This window comes from Equus caballus, chromosome 14, assembly GCF_041296265.1.
Source record: "Equus caballus isolate H_3958 breed thoroughbred chromosome 14, TB-T2T, whole genome shotgun sequence".
Lineage (NCBI taxonomy): Eukaryota > Metazoa > Chordata > Mammalia > Perissodactyla > Equidae > Equus > Equus caballus.
The window spans coordinates 14,523,456-14,542,736 of NC_091697.1; the positions used below are offsets into that span (position 1 = coordinate 14,523,456).

Below are 19,281 nucleotides of genomic sequence, written 5' to 3' on the forward strand. Positions count from 1 at the left end.
TACCTACTGACCCAGAAATTCCACTCCTAGTTATTTACCCAAGAGACATGTAGCTGTGTGTCCACGAAAAGACTTAAATAGCAATGCTCACAGCAGCTATATCACAATAGCCAAAACCTGGAAACAACTGAAATGTCCATCATTGGGTGAATGGATAGATAAATTGTGGTATATATTGACAGAGTGGGATATTATTCAACAACAGTAGGACAAGCAACTGATATATACAACAATATGGCTGTAGTTCAAAAACATTTTGTTGAGCAAATGAAGCCAGACACAAAAGGATATTTTTGTATGATAATATTTACTCATGATGATAGAAGTAAAAAAATGGTTGTTTCTAAGGGGCAGGGAATTGATCTGAAAGGGGCGTAAAGGGACTATCTGGGGTGATAGAGGTGTTGTATATCTTGTGTTCAGTGGGGGTTGCTTGGAAGTTTGCACTTGTCAAAACTCATTAAACCAAACACTTAAGAACTGTGTATTTTATTGTAAGAAAATTATACCTCCATAAAAATAATTATATAGTACAGGGGAAACTTGAAATAGAAGATGCTCACTGCTGTTACTGTGTCCATTTTATAGTAGAGATAAGTTTGAACTCAGAGACATCAAATGGCTTGCACAAGTTCACATAGCTGGTATGTGGTCTGCAAAGACTCCCAATAGCTGTACACTAACCACTCTATCATTCCATCTTCCTGGCATCTGCTACAAGATCTGGTGTGTAGTAGGAGTTCAGTGAATGGTTATAGAGTGAATGAAAGCGTTTGTGATGAGTGCTGGTAGAGTTGTGCCTTACCCAGGTAGTGGAGCCACAAATTCAGGAAGGTACGAGAGATGTAGAGGTGTGTCCTCATGCTAGGGTTAGTGCAAGGGCTGGCCCTGATACCCCCATCCCAGGAATAGTTTGTGTTTCTGGGAATGAACTGTACCTACAGCAGCTAGATTTGCAGGACTTGTGGGAATGAGCATGTTGGTAGATGGACCACGATGACCACACAGTGCCATGTCTGGGTCTATATGTAGCTTTTGCAGAAAGCGAGTCTGAACCGCGTCGCCTATTTCCCTGGTATGGAATGGGAAATGAGAAACAAGAACATCTTTCTCCCCGACGAAGGAGTTCCCAGTGATTTTTCTGCACAAGGGGTTGTGTCACTTCTCTGCTTAAACTCACTGGTGTTCCCCATTGTCGAAGTGTGAATCCCACCCAACTAAGGATGTCTAGAGTCTGTGAAGCCCTCTCTATACAATTTTGGGGACCCTTTTCAAGGAAAATGGAAATAAAAATATATTTCAAGTAAATAAACATGACCACGTGAACATGCTGTAGGGCTCCTCCCAAGGTCTTGGATTGGCCCCAAGCAAGTGAGGGGCTAACTAAAGCTTCGCCTTCGTTAGCTTCGGGGTAAAATTGCCTCTGTGCCCAAAGATTTTCACGTAATCTGATTCCTTCCTATCTCACTCAACTTGTCCCCTTACTGCTCATTTTTCCAACCCTCCACGCAGTTCCTGCCTCATGGAACTTCCCGGAATTGACTAGGCTAGTGGTTTCAACATCCATTCGGCCCAGTGTTCCCTGTCTATTACCAATATTTTGGAGGACCTCCTGAGGTGAAATTCATAGACAATATAACCGTTCCACATGCCTGATAAAAAATCAATATTATCTAATTGTAATCTAAAGGAGAAATAAAAATGAAATAATTTATTATAAAATAATATGCATACCAATATGTAAATGCTTGGTTATGATGACACCAAAAGGCTAACCATGTACCCCTGATTTACGAACTCCCACTTTCCTCCCCTACCCTCACCCCATAGGGCTTGGTGCCTTCAGCATTGGGAAGCATTGTACAGGATCATTTCTGACTCTGGTTTTAGCAGACCCTATACCTTCTCTCCGGGCTGCCTTCCCCCACTGGTCCTATCTTCTAAAATCCTCCAGAACCAAGGCTCAGACAGTGGCCCTCATCTCAGCCCTCCCAGAAGCTTCCATTGACAGCTCACTTCTCCAGAGGCGATCGATACCTTTGTCATCTGTACCTCCAACATCCATCCAGACTTGTGGTTTGCCCTAGCTGAACCACATCATTCCTACAAATTTATCTAAACCATTTCAGTTAATGACCAAGACATTCAACTCCATATTGAGTGTTTCACATCCTTTTGTCTTAGTACAAATTAAAATAAGTTTTGAAGGAAGAAAATTGACCAAAACTTGACTCTTTAGAGATTCAAAGTAAGAAAATAAGAAAGTAAACAGAGGAAGAAGTCCCTAAGGACATAGAGCGTTTCTGAAATGTACTCGAGATTTGTTCAGTGTTTATTCGACATGTAAAATTAACATGAAGTTGTCTTGAGACAAATTATCTTTTTTTAAATATTTTTAGATGTCTGGCCATAAAGAACACCTGGACGAATGGACAGACGCTCCAAAGGGAATGCAATCTTGAGGGGCGAACTGGGTCCAGGTGGAGGGATTGTTTGAGAGACGTGGACAGGGAGCTGCGTCTTGGGGTCTGGCATCCGGACAGAAGGCTCCTGGGTCTGCGATCAGCATGGGATGCCTTTCTAAGGGCTTGATATGGTGATGGAGGCTTCTTCATTGTTGGCCTCAGATGGGTGGCCCTCTGGCTTCCTAGATGCTCCTAGGTTGATGAGGGACTGACCAGAGTAGGGGAGCTGAATCAGAGAATGATGACCCCCAGGGGAGGAGCCGTTAGAGCAGAAGGGAAGTCAAGGGCGTTTGGAAGGAGACAGATTTGAGATTGAATCTAAGCTCTGTCTCTGCTAAATAGGGAGATTTGGGATAAAAAATTTTACCTCCTAGTTCCCCAGTTTTCTCATCTTCAAAATGGGGCTAAAATAGCACATACTGAAAAATTCATTTTAAGTGAAAATTATACTTGATTGTACATGTTAAAAATTTAAGTCAATACCTGGAACACGGTCAGTAATCAATACATGATAGCAATGATTGCAATCATTACAATTGGAATTATAAAAACAGCAATATAATAAGAATAGAAATTACAATAACAAAATGCTAACAAGATCAGATCCCCATTGAGGACTTAGGGTATAACCCAAGAAAAGGCAGAAGCCCATTTAGATGGTGGCCAGGTGGTAAGGATGGGGCAAAAGCAGCCCTTTGGCTTCCCTGGGTGTCCAGGATCAGATTTCAAAGACACCAGTTATCTAATGCAGGAATACTTCTTAATATTATTGTTCATGGTAACTTTTATTGTTTATCGTAGTTTGTAGTAAAGAAGTCAATCCTGCCCAAGACATCTGGTCTTTGTCTTTGGCTTACTGGGAGGTGATCCAGTGTTCTGCTTGATAGGACATGGTTTTTGTTTTGCTTGGGACCTGGGGTCACACTGGGTGGTGAAACAATACGATTTAGGGTGGGGGATGGCCACACGTTGGGGTAAGGGTGAGCCATGCCAGAAAGGCCAACAATGTGATTTGGGGTGGGGGCTTTGGGACACGGGTGGAAGGGTGGAGACTGAGACTGAGATCAGCCACAAGGGCAATCCCTCATGTTGACATAGTGAAGTCCCCTGAGAACTCTGATCATGGAGGCTCAAGGAGCATCCTTGGGTGGCACTGTTCTGTGCATATTGTCACACATGGATGCCAGGAAGGTAACGTGTCCTTAACTCCATGGGGAGAAGACAACGGGACCTCCCCTTTTAGCACTTTTCCTGGACTCTACTCCATACATCTCTTCCTTTGGCTCATCTTTTCTGTATCCTTTCTCTGTGTAAGCTATAATTATGAGCATAACAATTTTCAGTGAGTTTTGTGAGGTTTTTTAAGTGAATTATCAAACTTTAGGGTATTTTTGGGAACCCATCAAACTTGCGGTTGGTGTCAGAAGTGAGGCAGTCTTGGGGACTGTGCCCTCTAACTTCAAGTTGTCCTAAACCGTCACAGATAGGAAGCTCACAGAAGGTATAAAGAACATTTAAATTCATCCGTAATCACACCGTTCAAAGAGAATCACAGTTTTATTTTGGTGAACCTCTTTATACATGTGAATATTTGCAAATCTTGTACGTACCGACGTGTAACATAATTTAAAAATGTGTATACCCTAAGCATTTTCCCACGTTATTAAATATTCCTCAAAACAGAACATTTAAGGACAACGTAATATCCCATGGATCTCCTGTAATTTAATCATTACCCAGTTGTTGTGTTTTTAAGTTATTTACAGTTTTCATTATTATAGTTAATTCTTGGATGAACATCCTTGAGTTAAACCTCCACATATGTGCATGATTATTTCTTTAGGATACATTCCTAAAAATGCAATCATTGAGCTTCCTATATTCTGCCAAACTCTCCTAGAAGGTGGGGCTGGCCCAGGGGGTGGGACTTTGGTGTCTACATCCAGACTGGAGCAGCACACACTCCCTGGAACAGTAGAACCTTGGAGGGCAAACAGAACTCAGACCTGAGCAAACTCAGTGACCCACAGGACTTGTTCATATCAAGTACAAGTCACATCGACTATGCACTTGACTTTGTCAAAAATTTTAGAAAGCCTTCAGATTCATAGGGTGGGCTCTCACAGCTCTTTGTAGGGGCAGTCTTGATAGAAAGTTCTTCCTTCTGAGCGGAGTCAGCCAGGTAGCCTTTTGCTTTGCCTAACATTTTGCTTTGGTATCTTCAGATGGTTTTGCTTTCAGAATCGCAAAGACTGAGCTCCCTTGAGGAAACTGAGGCAGTTACCTTCCATCCCTGTCTCTCGTTGATCTAAATGTAAGCAGAGTCATCATATACTCAGTGAAGCTAGTGACCATTAGCTTGTGTTCCATTTGCCACAGAGTTCAGAGGGCAGCCCAGGACTAATGCACAGTTCCTGAAATGAATACACCTTGAGAAGTATCCTCCATCCTTCCTTTGTCAAGTAAGCTGTTGGAACACCTGTGAAAGATTTCTGGATGTGGAGTTTGGAAAGTGAAAGGAATGAGCCTGGGCAACACTGGCACGTAGTGCCCCTGTCTAACTCTATGTCGCAGAAGTTTATGTTCCTGAAATGTCATTTCAGTTCTAGGTGAGAAGGTGAATGGAGAGGGGAAAGCAGAGGGCTATGCCAGCTTCATGTCAGGCAGTTTTCAGCTGCCTTTTCTCTAGACCATTAGTTTATTGATGGTAGGTTGTCTTTCCAGCAAATCTCTTTTGATTGCAAGTGTAATGAAGGCGTATTTTAGTGTCCTTCTAGCTCTAGGGAGAACTCAAGCTGGTTCCTCTCATTCCCACTGAAGTGTCAATGCCAAGGCTGATTCATCTAGATTTTTAGAGCCATCATTCCATCTTGAGGGCTTATGACTACTCTGAGCCATCATAAAGGGGATGTGTCTACGTGGGGTAATTCAGATGGTGCTAAGCAAAGTCTTAGGGCACAGACAGGTTTCTCTTTGTCAAGGATGCTGGCTGCTGTCCTTCCCAGATGCCCAGGAGAAGAGCAATTAACATGATGGTGCACAGTGCTCACCTGAATGGTGGAAAGCAGGCATCAGCTTCAGCCTCCATCCACAAAGCTCCTCCAGGTCCAGGGACCCCAGCCTCTTTCCTTCATCGGCAACGCCAGGCTGTCATTCCCACTCTACTGGGGTGACCCTCGGCAGGGTGCTGGAGACCTCTCGAATCCTGTTCACTTTCCTGGTCCTCCCTTGGGAAGTGAGAAGAGGCTCCTGTATACCCTCCTGTCTGTAATTTTATCCTTAACTCTTGTATTCCATGGGACCTGGTCTCACTGGGTGCCCTGACAGGAGTCTAACCCTCATGTTTCTCTTTTGCTGCTTTTCCTGAGCCTGTGAGATTTTTTTGTGGCGGGAGAAAACCTCATGCTCACAGATCAATGAGCGTATTCTTCTATGCCTATTGTTCAGTGCAGGATTTTGGTCTTTTGAAACTCAAAGGATACGGGCTCTTGAAACTCAAAAACCTTTTTTGCTCAAGACTGTAGTCCTTGCCTTGAGTTTCAAAGGCCTGTTTTGAACCTCAAAGACCAAGCACTGACTCTCTCTCTCTTTGGATACCTGCTAGAAAAAACGCTACACCGGAGTCAGTGGGTGTAGAATGCTCTAGCTATTGAAGGGGTAGGAGGAAATACCTGGAACAAGAAAAAGAAATTACGTCAGCTTCTCTTTCACAATAACCCATCCCAAGTTTCTTCACACAAGAAGAGACTCAGAATTCAAATTCAGGTCAGTCCTCCTTCAGCCTATATGAACCTAAGTGTCTTCTGGAGTTTGTCCAAGGAGAGCAGTAAAATTAGAGTGATGAGTAACCATTGTTGATTATTTACCCCAAGAAGTAAGCTGAGCGTTTTAGATAGAACATCGTATTTTCACAGCAATCCTGTGAAATAGGTGTTATTGTTCTTGTTACCATTTTCCAGATGGGAAAACTGAGACTCCTAGGGATTAGGGACATGGTTAATTAGTGATGGAATTAGAAGAGAAACCCAATCCAGAGCCACATCTCTAAGCTGTGTGAAAAGAGGTGGAGGTGATGCGAGCTTGGTGAGTCAAGGAGTCAAAAGAAAGATTTATTGGACTCTCAAGAGCTAGCAGTAGTGCTCTTTTATTCACAGAATAGCATGGAGTAGTGGGGGACGGGACCCGTGGGCAGTGAGGAGCTGCTGGCATGGGGACGGGACCCGTGGGCAGCGAAGAGCTGCAGGCGTGGGGACAGGACCCATGGGCAGTAAAGAGCTGCAACGTGTTGAGGGTTAGAGCTAAATTTATAAGGCATAGGTATTTGAGTTATTTCTTTACAAGACAAAGGAAAGATCATGAAAAACGTTGTTAAAATGATGTCAGTGTAGGTGGGGTCTGGTTATTGGGTGGTCCTATAACTTTGGGTAAGAATCAGATTGGATTAAGTCAGGACGTCCTATGCTTCCCGGAGGATGATATAGATCAGTATGTAGGGCAGGATGCCTTGGGCTTCTCTCCCTGGGGCAGCCTTGATCCACATCGGAGGGAATGTAAGAAGGGTCAGTATGAAGAGGGTAAATGAAGAAGAGATAAATCGAAGGAGTCTCATCACTGGCCTATTGTACATTCATCTTCCTTTACCAGGAACACCCTTCCCTCAGATCCTGTGAGGTTGAATCCTTTCGTTATTCAAGTTTCGGATCACAATATTATAGACATCATCATCGACCACCCCAGCCAACCACCCACCGCGTGCACACCCAGGACCTCAGCCACATTTTGATGAATCCTGTTTTATTTTTTTAAATAGCATCGCTTCCTCTGGAATGGTCTTGTCATTTATTGATGTTCCTCTGTATTTACTATCTGTCTTCCCTTTCTAGAATCTCTGGAGCATAAGCTTTGAGGTGAGGCACTTGGTGGTTTCGGCCTCTTGTTTATCCTCAGTGTTTAGCACAGTGCCTGGCTTCTACAAGCTTGCTCCGTAAATCTATTTGAGTGAGTTTGATTGAGTGAGAAGGAGCACTCAGAAAGGTTAGAAAGAGAAAAGCCCCATCTTGCATATCTCTAAGCCACATTTCAGAATAAAAATGACAAGCTTAACCGCTCATTGCTTTTCAACCTTGACATCAAAGGCTGCTTAGGAAGGTCTGGCTGGTTTGCTTTGGGGCTGCCTCTTTAAGCGAGGATCAGAAAGCACCTTTAATGTTGAGCTTCATTTGTTTATCAAAGACAGAGGAGCCTTTGTCCTCCGTCGCAGCTGGTATGCAGCAAGATGGGAGCATCCTCTGCCTTGTACTTCAGAGGAGCCAAATGTAACTACAACGGTGGTTTTTCAACTCCGAAATAATCCGGGAATGTGCAAGTTCAGCTTAGACACCCTAAGAGGAGGAGAGCAGGGAAAGTTCAGATTATAACCCGCTTCTAAAGCCCTTTATGCAGATGGGAAGACCAGCTGGAGTGAGTTTCTGAAGTTCTGCTTCTTCAGAGAATTTAGGGGTTCACCAGCTTTTGGGCTGTGCCCACCAAAGATGTCATGGGTACCAGGAAAGAAGGCATCTGAAAGGTAGCCACTGCAGCCCCTTCTAGCTTTTTCCCCTGAACTTGACTCATTTGAGTATCACTTTTACAAAATTTTGTCATATCCAAGGACCACCTGTGGTTAATATATGTAATTATATATATAATATTATAATGTATATACACGTATCACACCTGTCACACAGGGATGTGTGTATGTTACTATACTTACTGTCCTTTGTTTATTTTGACTCTGCATTTAAATGAAAACTTTACATCATTAATATAAATGGAAAAGAAGGAGAAGTATCAGTGACCTTAGGTGGAAGGGAATTAGAAACATAACGCAATGAGAAGAAGACAATATTATTAATTCTCTGCCTTTTAAAAATGAGAGATTAGCAAATGTTAGGTGTTAGAGACATCTGAATAACCAAAATTAGACTTTCTCTTTTTTATCAGAAAGAATGAAGGAAAGTTGAAAAGAGTATCTTTCCTCCTGTGTCTGTTGATCTCATCACTGCTGTTTACCTGAAGACATCTGGCAGAACGCCTAAAACGGTGGCCGTGTTTTGTCGGCAGCTTCAAGAACCACTTCACTCTCCAAATCTGGAATCCCGTCTGTAATTTCTGGCCAAGTGATCACCAGGCCTGTCTCCATCATTTGCTCTGAAGGAAGCTCAGTCTTCTGACACAATCCACGCCAAGTTCTCTCTCTTTCGAGTGAGAAAGTCCTGGAACCAGGAGTTTGAGTGGGGTGAGAAGGAAGCGAGTCCTTCGCAGCCTGTGAGAAGACAAGATATTTCAGGCATATGGAACAGCATTTAAAAAGGCAGAAGGAGACAGCACGGCCTATTTTAGGGGAACTGCAAGCAGTTAATTCAGTGTGGCTGGATCCACATAAAATGCCAAAGGGAAGGCAGAGAGGGGTGAAAGAAGAGGTGGGAAAGAGGGAGGCGGGGTGCGGGTGCAGACCCTGGGGAGCCAGCAGGCCATGCTCCTGACTGTGGACTGCAGTTTTGACGCCAGCCAGGTACTTGCTGCCGTCCTTTGCACTGGTATTTATAGGTAAATTGTATTTGGGTGGCAACAGCATTCCCTTCTGGAAGAAATCTATTTTTGCTGCATGAATATATTGATAAGATTTGGGGGTGGGTGGGAGGGATGTGAGGGCTTCTAGGATTTTGTTTACCTTTCTGGGATATGCAGGCTGAGGGCAGAGATGTATTTCTAAGGATCATGAAAGGGGATTTGTAAAAGGCTGGGCAGCCTAAGAGATAAAGGCTGTTAGGGGAGGAATTTCCATTAGGGGAATAACGGAGTGTCTGATGGGAAACTTGAAGAAATTTCTGCTCTCAAGGCAGAAGCAGACACGGAGACACTGACTGAGCATATGTAGTTTATTTAGGAGGTACAGGGACACACCAGGGAGTGAGGGGGCCATACAGGGAAGGAAGGCAGCTGATTAGTGGGCCAGTAGTAAGCCGGCTATCACAGTGGCTGCCTCAAACTTAATCCTGTGGGGTAAACTGAAACTCTGGGAAATGGGGTAAAAAACTGCCTCAGAATCATCGTGCCAAAGGGCAGGTCAGTGGTGAGAGGCCGTCCCCAGGGAGATGTTAATTCCCAGGTGCTGCTGACGTGTCCTGGGTACAGGCAGAGTCGGATTCTGAAATGGGGGCAGCGTTTCCAGGAAGACGAGGCTCTGAGTGTTGAAGTCAGAACAGCACGTGGAAGCGGTCGGAGCGGCTATGTGGAGAGTCACCGGCACCTGCTTGTCTGGTTTGGCGTGTTGTACCTGCTTTCCCAGGACTCACGTGAAATCTCCCATAATCTGCCCATATGTTGTTCATGCATTGGAAAGATGAATCTGATGGGAAGATGTGACTCATTGCTGAGTGTTGCCTTAAGTGAGGCTCCACAGAGACCTGGCACTTTCCAAGCAGGCCGGCCTCATCTGCTGATACAGCTACGTTGGAGTCATCAGATCCTTCTTAGTTGCAGTGATAAGAATGCAACTCTGACTTAAAAACCAAGTAAAATGAAACTTATTGGATCTTAGAACTGAAAAGTCCAGGGGATGGTCTTCAGGTACAGCTTGATTCTAAGAGCTCAAATGATCTAATCAGACTTTGGATTCTCTCTCTTTCCATCTCTTATGTCTATCTTTCTCTGGACTGATTCCATTTTCTCCTTATTATGATAAGATGGTTTTCAGGAGCTTTAGGCTTGCGTCCTGTTTTTCCATCCACCCTAGTAGAAAGATGACTTCTTCTTCTCTTTTTTTTTTTTTTTTTGGTGAGGAGGATTCACCCTGTGCTAACATCTCTGTGAATCTTCCTCCATTTTGTATGTGGGACGCCTCCACAACATGGCTTGATGAGTGATGTATAGGTCCAAGCCTGGGATCTGAAACTTTGAACCCCAGGCCACCAAAACAGAGCATGCAAACTTAACCACTACGCCACCAGGCTGGCCCCTAGAAAGATGACTTCTTTTAACAAACAATTACAATGAACTTCAAGACTGAGTCTCGTTGGCTATGATTGGCCTTCCTTGGGTCACGTAGACACCCCTGAAACTCTTGCTGGGGCTAGAGTGGCTGCCCAGCACTGATTGGGCAGGGTGAGTTCACATACCTACCTACCCTTAGAGCCAGAGGGGTGCTTAATTCAACCCAAATCTCACAGACTGAGAAGTAGAAAAGGAGCTGTTTCCTGGGATAACATGAGTACCATTGATAGAAAATGAAGAGTGCGTGGATGCTAGGCAAGCAAGAGCAAGAGATATCCACTACAACCAAGAAAAACCAACAAGATGCTCACAGACCTGGGAGCTCAGGCCTATTTTAAGGACCTAGTACAAAACCAGCATCTGAGGTTACCATGACCCCAAATACCCAATCTTGATAACCAGCCCCCTTCCTGAGCCAGACCTACAGCTTCCTTTCAAAGCTGCTGACTCCAGCTGACGGATGAGGGTCCCAGGGTTTCCAAGGCACTGGATTTCCATTGACTGCTGTAACCTTGAGCTACAGACTTTATTGGCAGTATTTAACACAAATCTGTTTTCCATCCTTGTCAGATCCCGCTTCAGTATGCGCCACAGGAGGAGAAGTCAAACGCTAAATTGATTTCTTTAATGGGGAGTGCTTTGCAGCTGATAGCAACCCTTCTGGAGATGCATTAGTCAAGTTACAATGGAATCTTTTCTCGCTGGCTTTTATGGACTCTCCTCTTTGCCAGGAGTATAGGACTGTGATATCATCATTTGCCTGTTTTTTCTTTTAACTGGAGACTAAGAAGGTCAGGGCTCCCACCTCCCGCCTCTAGGTCAGAAGCTGAGTCTTTCTAGGGAAGATTTAACTGTAGGAGTTAGTATCTTGAGATTGCCAAGAATGATTAGTGTCAAGGTGTTTCTTAGCAACTTGAGCGCAATAAGGGGCTGGAATCGTGTGAATGAACACTTACTTGGGAATCTGGGAGTTGGCCTTACTGCCTGTTTGTGGGATTTTATGGACTGTTTATACTGTAGTTTGAGATAATTTGGTGATTTTTCTAGAATATAGTGAGCTCTTGCTTACTTCTGTTCGGTAAGGATTCGTTCCATTTCTGTGTATAATAACAGTAATAATGGTGATTGGGGGCATACCCTTGTTCTGTGCTGGGCTCTCTCCATTGTCTCACTCAGTCTTCACAACAGTTCCATGAAGTGGGTCCTGTTCTGCCTGCTATGCTGATGAGAGCCTGGAGGCAACAAAGTTACACAGCTTGCCCCAGGTCGTACAACTCATGTAATTAGGAATTCTCAGGGCCTGTATTTATACCTTTGTTTGAACTCCAAAGATTGTTCTTTTAGCCACCCCTGTATATTTCCATCCATGAGAAGGCATTGTACACTCATCAAAGACGGATTTGGTGCCATCTCCTAGGATAAGGACCCAAATTTAGAGCATCACATTCTGGAGTGTGACACAAAGAGAAATAAAAACTGGAGGGATGTGGCCAATACAGATCTTCTTAGCCACACCCACGATACCAACTCATGAGGAAGGACCATCTTTACTTCCTAGTTGTGTTGATCATAGAAGGTGTATTTTCAAGGTAGAGGCTGTTATCCTGTTAAGATATCAGGTAGATTTTCTGCAGGAGAAAAACCCAATGGTTTTTGCGTCTTGGAATCCATCATGTATCTTGTCTTCAACCTTCCGAGATCTGACCTCTCAGGGGACACCGAGGCAGCTTAACACAACTGCATGACCAAAAATGACTTACTGTCTCTGAGCCTCAGGTTTTCCATCTGTATAATGGAATCGATGATGTTATTAATTACACAGGATAACTTGTGAGGGTTGAATTCAGTATTATACATTAGGGCTTCAAGAGATGTCAGTTGCTACTATTTTGTTTTATGTTGCTGGGCTTCAATTTTTACATCTCTCCAATGAAGAAGCTGGATCAGCTCCATTTCTGAACCATGACTGTCACCTGAAAACGGATGGGGCTGGCTAGGGCAGAATGAGGCAGGAAACTGAGATCTGTGGACAAACTTGAGGGGTCAGAAACAGCTTCAGAAGCGAGAGCAAGTTCGGTCTAGCTGGTGACACTTGGTGTCACGAGGATCTGGCTACAGACAAGAAGTGGTAATTGAAGGTGGCTGTTGGCGTTCAGCACGTCCAACAAGGGATGACGGGCGACATATCAGGCTAGCAGAATATGATGAACCTGTCACTGGGTGTTAGGGACTGAACCAGATACCATTCAGAGACAGAGCTCTATAGACTGGATATAGACAAGGTTGTAGACAGGGGATGATGTTCCAGTTACTATTTCTGTGTAACAAACCACTGCCTAACCTAGTGGCATCAACTGACCATTTTATTAGGCTCATGCATTCTCTGGGTAAGGAATTTGGGAGGGCTTGTCTCTACTCCCTGATGTCTGGGGCCTTGTTTGGAAAGACGTAAAGCCTGGGAGTGACTCAGTGACTTGAAGCAGGAAACATCTGGAGGCATCTGCACTCACTTAGCTAGTGGTGATGCTGGTTACAGCTGGGACCTCGGCTGGGGTGTCAGGCAGAACACTTCCTATATGTGATCTCTCCATCTGGGCTAGTTTGGGCTTCCAAACTAGCATGGCACTAGGTCTTGAGACTGAGTGTCCCATCAGAGCAAGGCAGAGGTACATAGCATTTTTACTATTAAGCCTCAAAGTCACATAGTGTCACATACTCTAGGTTCAAGAGGAGGGAACACATACTTCGCTCCTCAGTGAGAGGGAGGGCGGAGTGACATTGTAAGAAAAGCCTGTGGGATGGAGATTTTGCTGCATCCATCTTTGCGAAATCGAATCTACCACAGGTGTTTATAGTCTAAGTTGTTATTGTGTGAATGTTAATAGCACAGACTGGAGCCAGACTGCCTGGCCTCATGTCCTGACTCCACCACTTACTAGCCGTGTGATGTTGGGCAGGTCGTTTAAACCCTTCGTGCCTCAGCTTCCTCATCTATGAAATGGGACTACTAACAGGACCTATCTTTTTGGATCGTTGTAAAGATTAAATGAACTAAGAACATGGAAAGTACTCAGAACAGAGCCTGGCACATGATAAACTAAAGGCAGGTGTTTCCTATCATTATCATCACTAAGAAGGTTTCTGAGGCAGAGACTCAGGCTTCGGGAACTAGCCAGGAACAATTCAGAGGCCCAAACGAAGGAGCAAGATATAGGTCAGCCTATTAGAAAACAAGGACTGATGCTGATGTAGAATGTGAGACAAGAACTGATTAATTGCTTCTCTTTTGGATCCGAACTGATCCCAGAGGTGGGGCCTCTGTTTTAAAGGCAGACAGGAGCTGGGGGCCAGTGGCCCCTGCAGGGGCGAGGTGGGCTCCAGGCACAGGAAAAACACCAGGCCTGATTCTGTCACATCTATTAACCGTCTGACCCCACCACACTTCCTTTCACCTTTCTCCACATAAGCCCCTCCATGTCTCATCGTGCCTCATCTTACTTGCTGAGTGACAGGCCTGGAACTAAGCCGTGTTACATCATCAGTGAGTGACAGAGGAAGGAGGCCTAAGCCATCATGACAAAGGATTGTCCAGATCTGTTTGGGGAATATTCCAGTTGAAACAGAGGAGGAGAGCAATCACATGGGTGGGCTCCACCACAGGCTTTATGAAGCCCCTTGGTATAAGTCAGAGTTTTTTCGTGGCAGATGACAGAAACCCAGTTCCAACCAGCTTAAGCTAAAAAGGGAATTTATTTGCTGCTTAACCGAAAAGTCCGGGAGGAGACAGTCTCACTTGGGTCTATATGCTCCAATGATGTTGTCAGGAATCCTGTCTTTCAGAACCACTTTCCTTTCTTATTTACTTTTAAATTTTTGGCCCTATTCTCAGGATAAATCCATTCATTCATTAATTCATTCATCAAATAGCTATTATGGGTTTATTATGCACTAGGCATGTTTTAGTGTATAAGACAGCAAGTCCTTGATCTCCTGGAAATTATTTCCCGAGGAGGAAGATAGAATAAACAAGCAGACAGATGAAAATGTATGTATCATATGATACATTTACATACATACAGCTACTAGTGTAATGGAGACAATAAAACTGGGTACGGGAATACAGAGTGACAGTAGAGGGAATAGTCACAGCAAATCTCTCTGAGCTGGTGACGTGGGAAAAGGGACGCCTGTAGTGAAAGGGAGCCTGCTGTGGAGGGAAGAGTATTCCAGCAGAGGGAACAGCCCTGCAAAGACTTTGAGGCAAAGATCGTCTTGCTGTCTTTGAATAACTAGAAGGAGAACAATATGGCTGGGCCTTAGGGACCAAAGAGGAAAGTCATGTGAGAACAAGTGGGAGAGGCAGATGGTACAGGGATTCTGGCCATGGTAAGGAGTTTAGATCTTATTTTAAGTGTAATGAGAAGCCATGGGTGACTTTTAAGTGAGGGATCAATATGATCTTATTTGCCTATTTAAAAGATCACTCTTTCAGTTTTGTGGGGAATGTGTTGGCAAAGGAGGAATCAATTCTTGGTTCAAGGCTGACATCCTTCCGGATTAACAACCCCTCCAGACAAAGTCCCAGGGAGAGATCTCATTGGTCAGCCTTGAGTCACATGCAAATTCATGGACCAGCCACTGTGGCCATAGTGATGGGATATTTTGAATGGCCCAGTTGAGGTCCCATATCCACTTCTAGATGTCGGAATGGGGCTAGCCCCACCCCATCCACTGAGAAGGAAAGAGTGATTCCTTAATTGAGAACTGTGGGTACACTTAACAAATGAGGTGATGGATGTTGGACAGGCAAAAGGGATAGAAGTCCTCTGTGCTCCTCAGTGACATTCCCAAAGTGAGGACATCCATCTCTGCTTGAGCACATTCAGTGATATCCAGGGGCTTCCTTCCTCCTTGCCTCTCCTCTCCGTCACTCACCAGAGCAGCCACTAGAGAATGGCTAGAATGGAAAGGCATTTCTTCCTGGTTTTAAACTAGGGCCATTTCCACTATGTGGTCCTTCTTCTACTTTCTGAAGCCTGTCAGGTGAGCCTAAATACTGTTCCATACAGCCCTTTGGAAGAGAGTAGCAACATCTCCCTCAAGTATTTATTTGTCTACCCTGAATAACCTCGGTGGATTCCTTTCTCTCCCCAGGTCACAGCCCCTTTGTCATTCTAGTTGCTTTCCTTAGAGTCCTTAGGACTTCATCAGATTTTCAAATGCTCTATTCTGTTAATGGGGCGGGGAGGAGTGACTCCTGGTTTAACAGGAGCAATTTCTTATTTTAGGCCTAACCTAGGCTGAACTAAAAAAGTATGGTGTGCAAATGAAGTTGTTCCCAGCTTAGACAAAGAAGTCACTAGTCCATCGATCATTGATGTTGGGGGCAGATAAGGGGAGCAAAAAGCAGCTTGGAAAGCAGAATGGGAACTTACCAGGAGGGGGGATGTTCCTGGGGACCTTTGGGTTTTCTGTAGTTTGTAGCCCTCTTTTTTATTTACAGGAGGAAAGTTGGTAGGAGTATTCCTCCCATACCATCCGTATTTACCTTCAGTATGGAATTCATCATGTTTTATAGTCATGCATTTATTCAGCAAGCATATATTGAGCACCTACTGCATACCAGGTACTGGGCAATAGGGATGTAGAGAGGAGCAAACAAATCTTCTGGACTCAGTCTGTTGTGTGGACAGATCAGAAAATCACTAATGGTAATGAAGTGGGATCAGGGCTATATCAAGAATATATGCTAGTGAGGATCCTTCTAGGAAGTGCCTGACACTGGGGCTGAGGGTGGAGGATGGATGGGTGAGGCGGGGTGTGTGTGTGTGTTCTGGGCAGTGGGAACAGTATACAAAGAAGGGCACCAGGGCTTCAGAGAATAGGGTGATGTGAGTTAAAAAAAAAGATGGGGTGGGGGGGAGGATAAATGGGATACAGCCGGATATTAAGCTTGATCACTAGACAAGGTAGGTCTGGGCATGGCATATGGGGGCGTTGGGAGTGATTGAGAGTGTCAGTCATGGGCAGTGACAAGATCAGAGTTGTGTTTTACAAAGGTCACTTTGATAAATTTGTAGGGGGTGGACAGAGACCGAGGTGGTCAGAGGCGATGACAGGAGCTTGATGAGTGGGCAGTAGACCAGGGCAGCATGAAAACCAGAGCAGAGATAGCGGCTGTCTTAGTCAGTTCAGGCTGCTATGACAGAATGCCATAGACTGGGGGCTTAAACAATAGAAATTTATTTCTCATCGTTCTGGAGGCTGAGAAGTCCAAGATCCACGTCCCAGCGAATTTGTTGTCTGGTGAGAACTCTCTGCCTGGTTTGCAGATGGTTCTTTCTTGCTGTGTCTGCACATGGCAGAGAGAGAGAGATCATCTCTCTCGTGTCCCTTGTAAGGGCACTAATCCCATTCATGAGGGCCCTACCCTCAGGACCTCATCACCAACGAGAGGCCCCCCCCACCTCCAAATACCATCACATTGAGGGTTAACTTCACTATATGAATCTGGGGAGGACGCAAGGATTATTCAGTCCATAGCAGTGGCCAAAGGGACAGAGGGACAAGGAGGGAAGGAGATGGAGTTGGGGTAATATCGGCAGCCCTGGTGAATACCTTGTTCGAGGAACCGAGAGGTGGCAGGCCAGGCTCTGCACCCACATCCTTCTGGACCCCGCCTCTGACCAACAGAATCTCAGTCTCTTCTCAGAGATTCTCCTGGGAGTGAAACCAGTGTGAATAGAGAATCCTTATGGGAATTACAGGCAGATTGCCATCATTCTGCTTCTGTCTCCTCACCTTTAAAATGGGGAGAGTAGCGGTAACCCAGCTTTTGGATGTGAGGATTAAATGAGATAGTTGGTGCAAAGCAGTGAGCACAGGATCTGGCACAAAGGGAGGCCTTCAATAAATTATTCTTATTATAGTAGTTTTGATTTTCCTCTAGTCGGAATAGAATTTAGTTGAAGTTAGTGACTGTGTCACGGCTGTGTCTCAGGCTGGTGTCTGCCGCCCTGAGCTAAGCCGTAAAAACCCCTAGAATACCTTTTCAAAAGCCTGTCAACCTCTTGAGGCTCCTACACTTCTTTATTTTATTTTATTTTATTTTATTTTATTTTATTTTATTTTATTTTATTTTATTGTAGTAACAGTGGATTCTAACGTCATATAGCTTTCAGATGTACGTTGTAATATATTTCGAATTCTGTGTAGATTACATCGTGTTCACCACCCAAAAACTAATTATAGTCCGTCACCTCGCATGTGATCCTCATCACCCCTTTTGCTCTCTCCCCTCCCCCCTCCCCCTATGGTAACCACCAATCCAATCTCCGTGGCTCTGTGTGTGTTTGTGATTGTTTTTATCGTCTGCTCATGAGTGAGATCACACGGTGTTTGACTTTCTCCCTCTGATTTATTTCACTTCACATGATACCCTCAGGGGCCATCCAGGTTGTCACAAATGGCCGGGTCTCATCATTTCTTATGGCCGAGTAGTATTCCATTGTGTATACATACCACATCTTCTTTATCCATTCCTCCCTTGACGGGCACCTAGGTTGCTTCCAAGTTTTGGCTGTTGTGAATAATGCTGCAGTGAACCTAGGGGTGCACGTGTCTTTCTGCATTTGTGTCTTCGACTTCTTTGGATGAATAGCCAGCAGTGGGATAGCGGGATCATAACGGTAGATCTATTCTTAGTTTTCTGAGGATACTCCCTACTGCTTTCCATAGTGGCTGCACCAGTCTGCGCTCCCACCAGCAGTGGAGGAGAGTTCCCATCTCTCCACATCCTCTCTCCGACACTTGTCTCTTGTCTTGTTACTTAGAGCCGTTCTGCCCAGAGTAAGGTGACATCTCATTGTAGTTTTTCTTTGCATTTCTCTGATAGCTAGTGATGTTGAGCACCTCTCCATATGCCTGTTGGCCATCCGGATATCTTCTTTGGAGAAGTCACTGCTCAGATCTTTTGCCCGTTTTTTTAATTGGGTTGTTGATTTTTATTGTTGTTGAGGTGTATGAGTTCTTTCTGTATTTTGGGTATTAACCCCTTATCCGATATACGGTTTGCAAGGATCTTCTCCCAGGTGTCAGGTTGCGTTTTGGTTTTGTGGATGGTTTCCTTTGCCGTGCAGAAGATTTTTTGACTTTGATGTAGTCCCATTTGTTCATTTTGTATTTTGCTTCCACTGCCCAGTCAGACGTGGTACTTGAACATAGGCTGCTAAGACTGATGTCAGAGGGCTGACTGCCTATGTTTTCTTGTAGACGTTGCATGGTTTCGAGTCTGACTTTCAAGTAAAACCCGAGGGAGGAGGCTGCAGTTCCCCGAGAGCGAGCTTGGCAGGGACCCCGCGTCCCTGTCAGCGCACCTTCCCGCTCCACAAAGGTCCAAAGCGTGTGGGCGGGGCCCGAGGAGTTCTCCCAGGAGGGTGTCCCTGTCCCTGTCCGCAGTCCACCGCTGGAGTGGGCGGGGCAGCGGGGGGGGGGGGGAGCGTCTGGGCGGCTGCTGGGCCACCCTCGTGGGAGGCGTGGGAGGCGTCGGCGAGCCGCGCCTGCCTGCCCAGAGCCGAGCCCGGCGGAGTCCGGCCACGCTCTGCTGCTCTCTCCCGGGATGGGCTCGTCCGTTCCGCCGGCGTCCGTGGACGCCGCTCCGTGTCCCCGCTGGGCACAGCAGCCCGGGCCCTCCACAGCCATGGCCGCTGGCCTGAGGTGGCCCTCCTTCAGCTCCCGCTCTTCCTGCTCGCCGGACACGGACGACCAGGGCGCCTGTGAAGAT

The 19,281-nt window shown here is 45.3% G+C and overlaps 1 long non-coding RNA gene and 1 pseudogene across 3 annotated transcripts; one reads left to right on the plus strand and one right to left on the minus strand.

The window, feature by feature from the left end:
• LOC138917603 (heparan sulfate glucosamine 3-O-sulfotransferase 4-like) overlaps positions 1 to 19,281 on the plus strand; it is a 145,765-nt pseudogene that overhangs the window by 91,442 nt on the left and 35,042 nt on the right.
• LOC138917413 (uncharacterized) lies at positions 4,004 to 17,285 on the minus strand. 3 transcript variants are annotated; one of them, XR_011425370.1, is made up of 4 exons: positions 17,118 to 17,272; positions 8,517 to 8,769; positions 5,516 to 6,136; positions 4,004 to 4,773 (listed from the first exon to the last, which is right to left on the minus strand). It is a non-coding gene; the product is annotated as an uncharacterized lncRNA (long non-coding RNA). The 3 variants fall into 3 exon arrangements; XR_011425369.1 differs by having other exon boundaries at positions 4,004 to 6,136; positions 17,118 to 17,285; XR_011425371.1 differs by having other exon boundaries at positions 4,004 to 5,692; positions 17,118 to 17,281.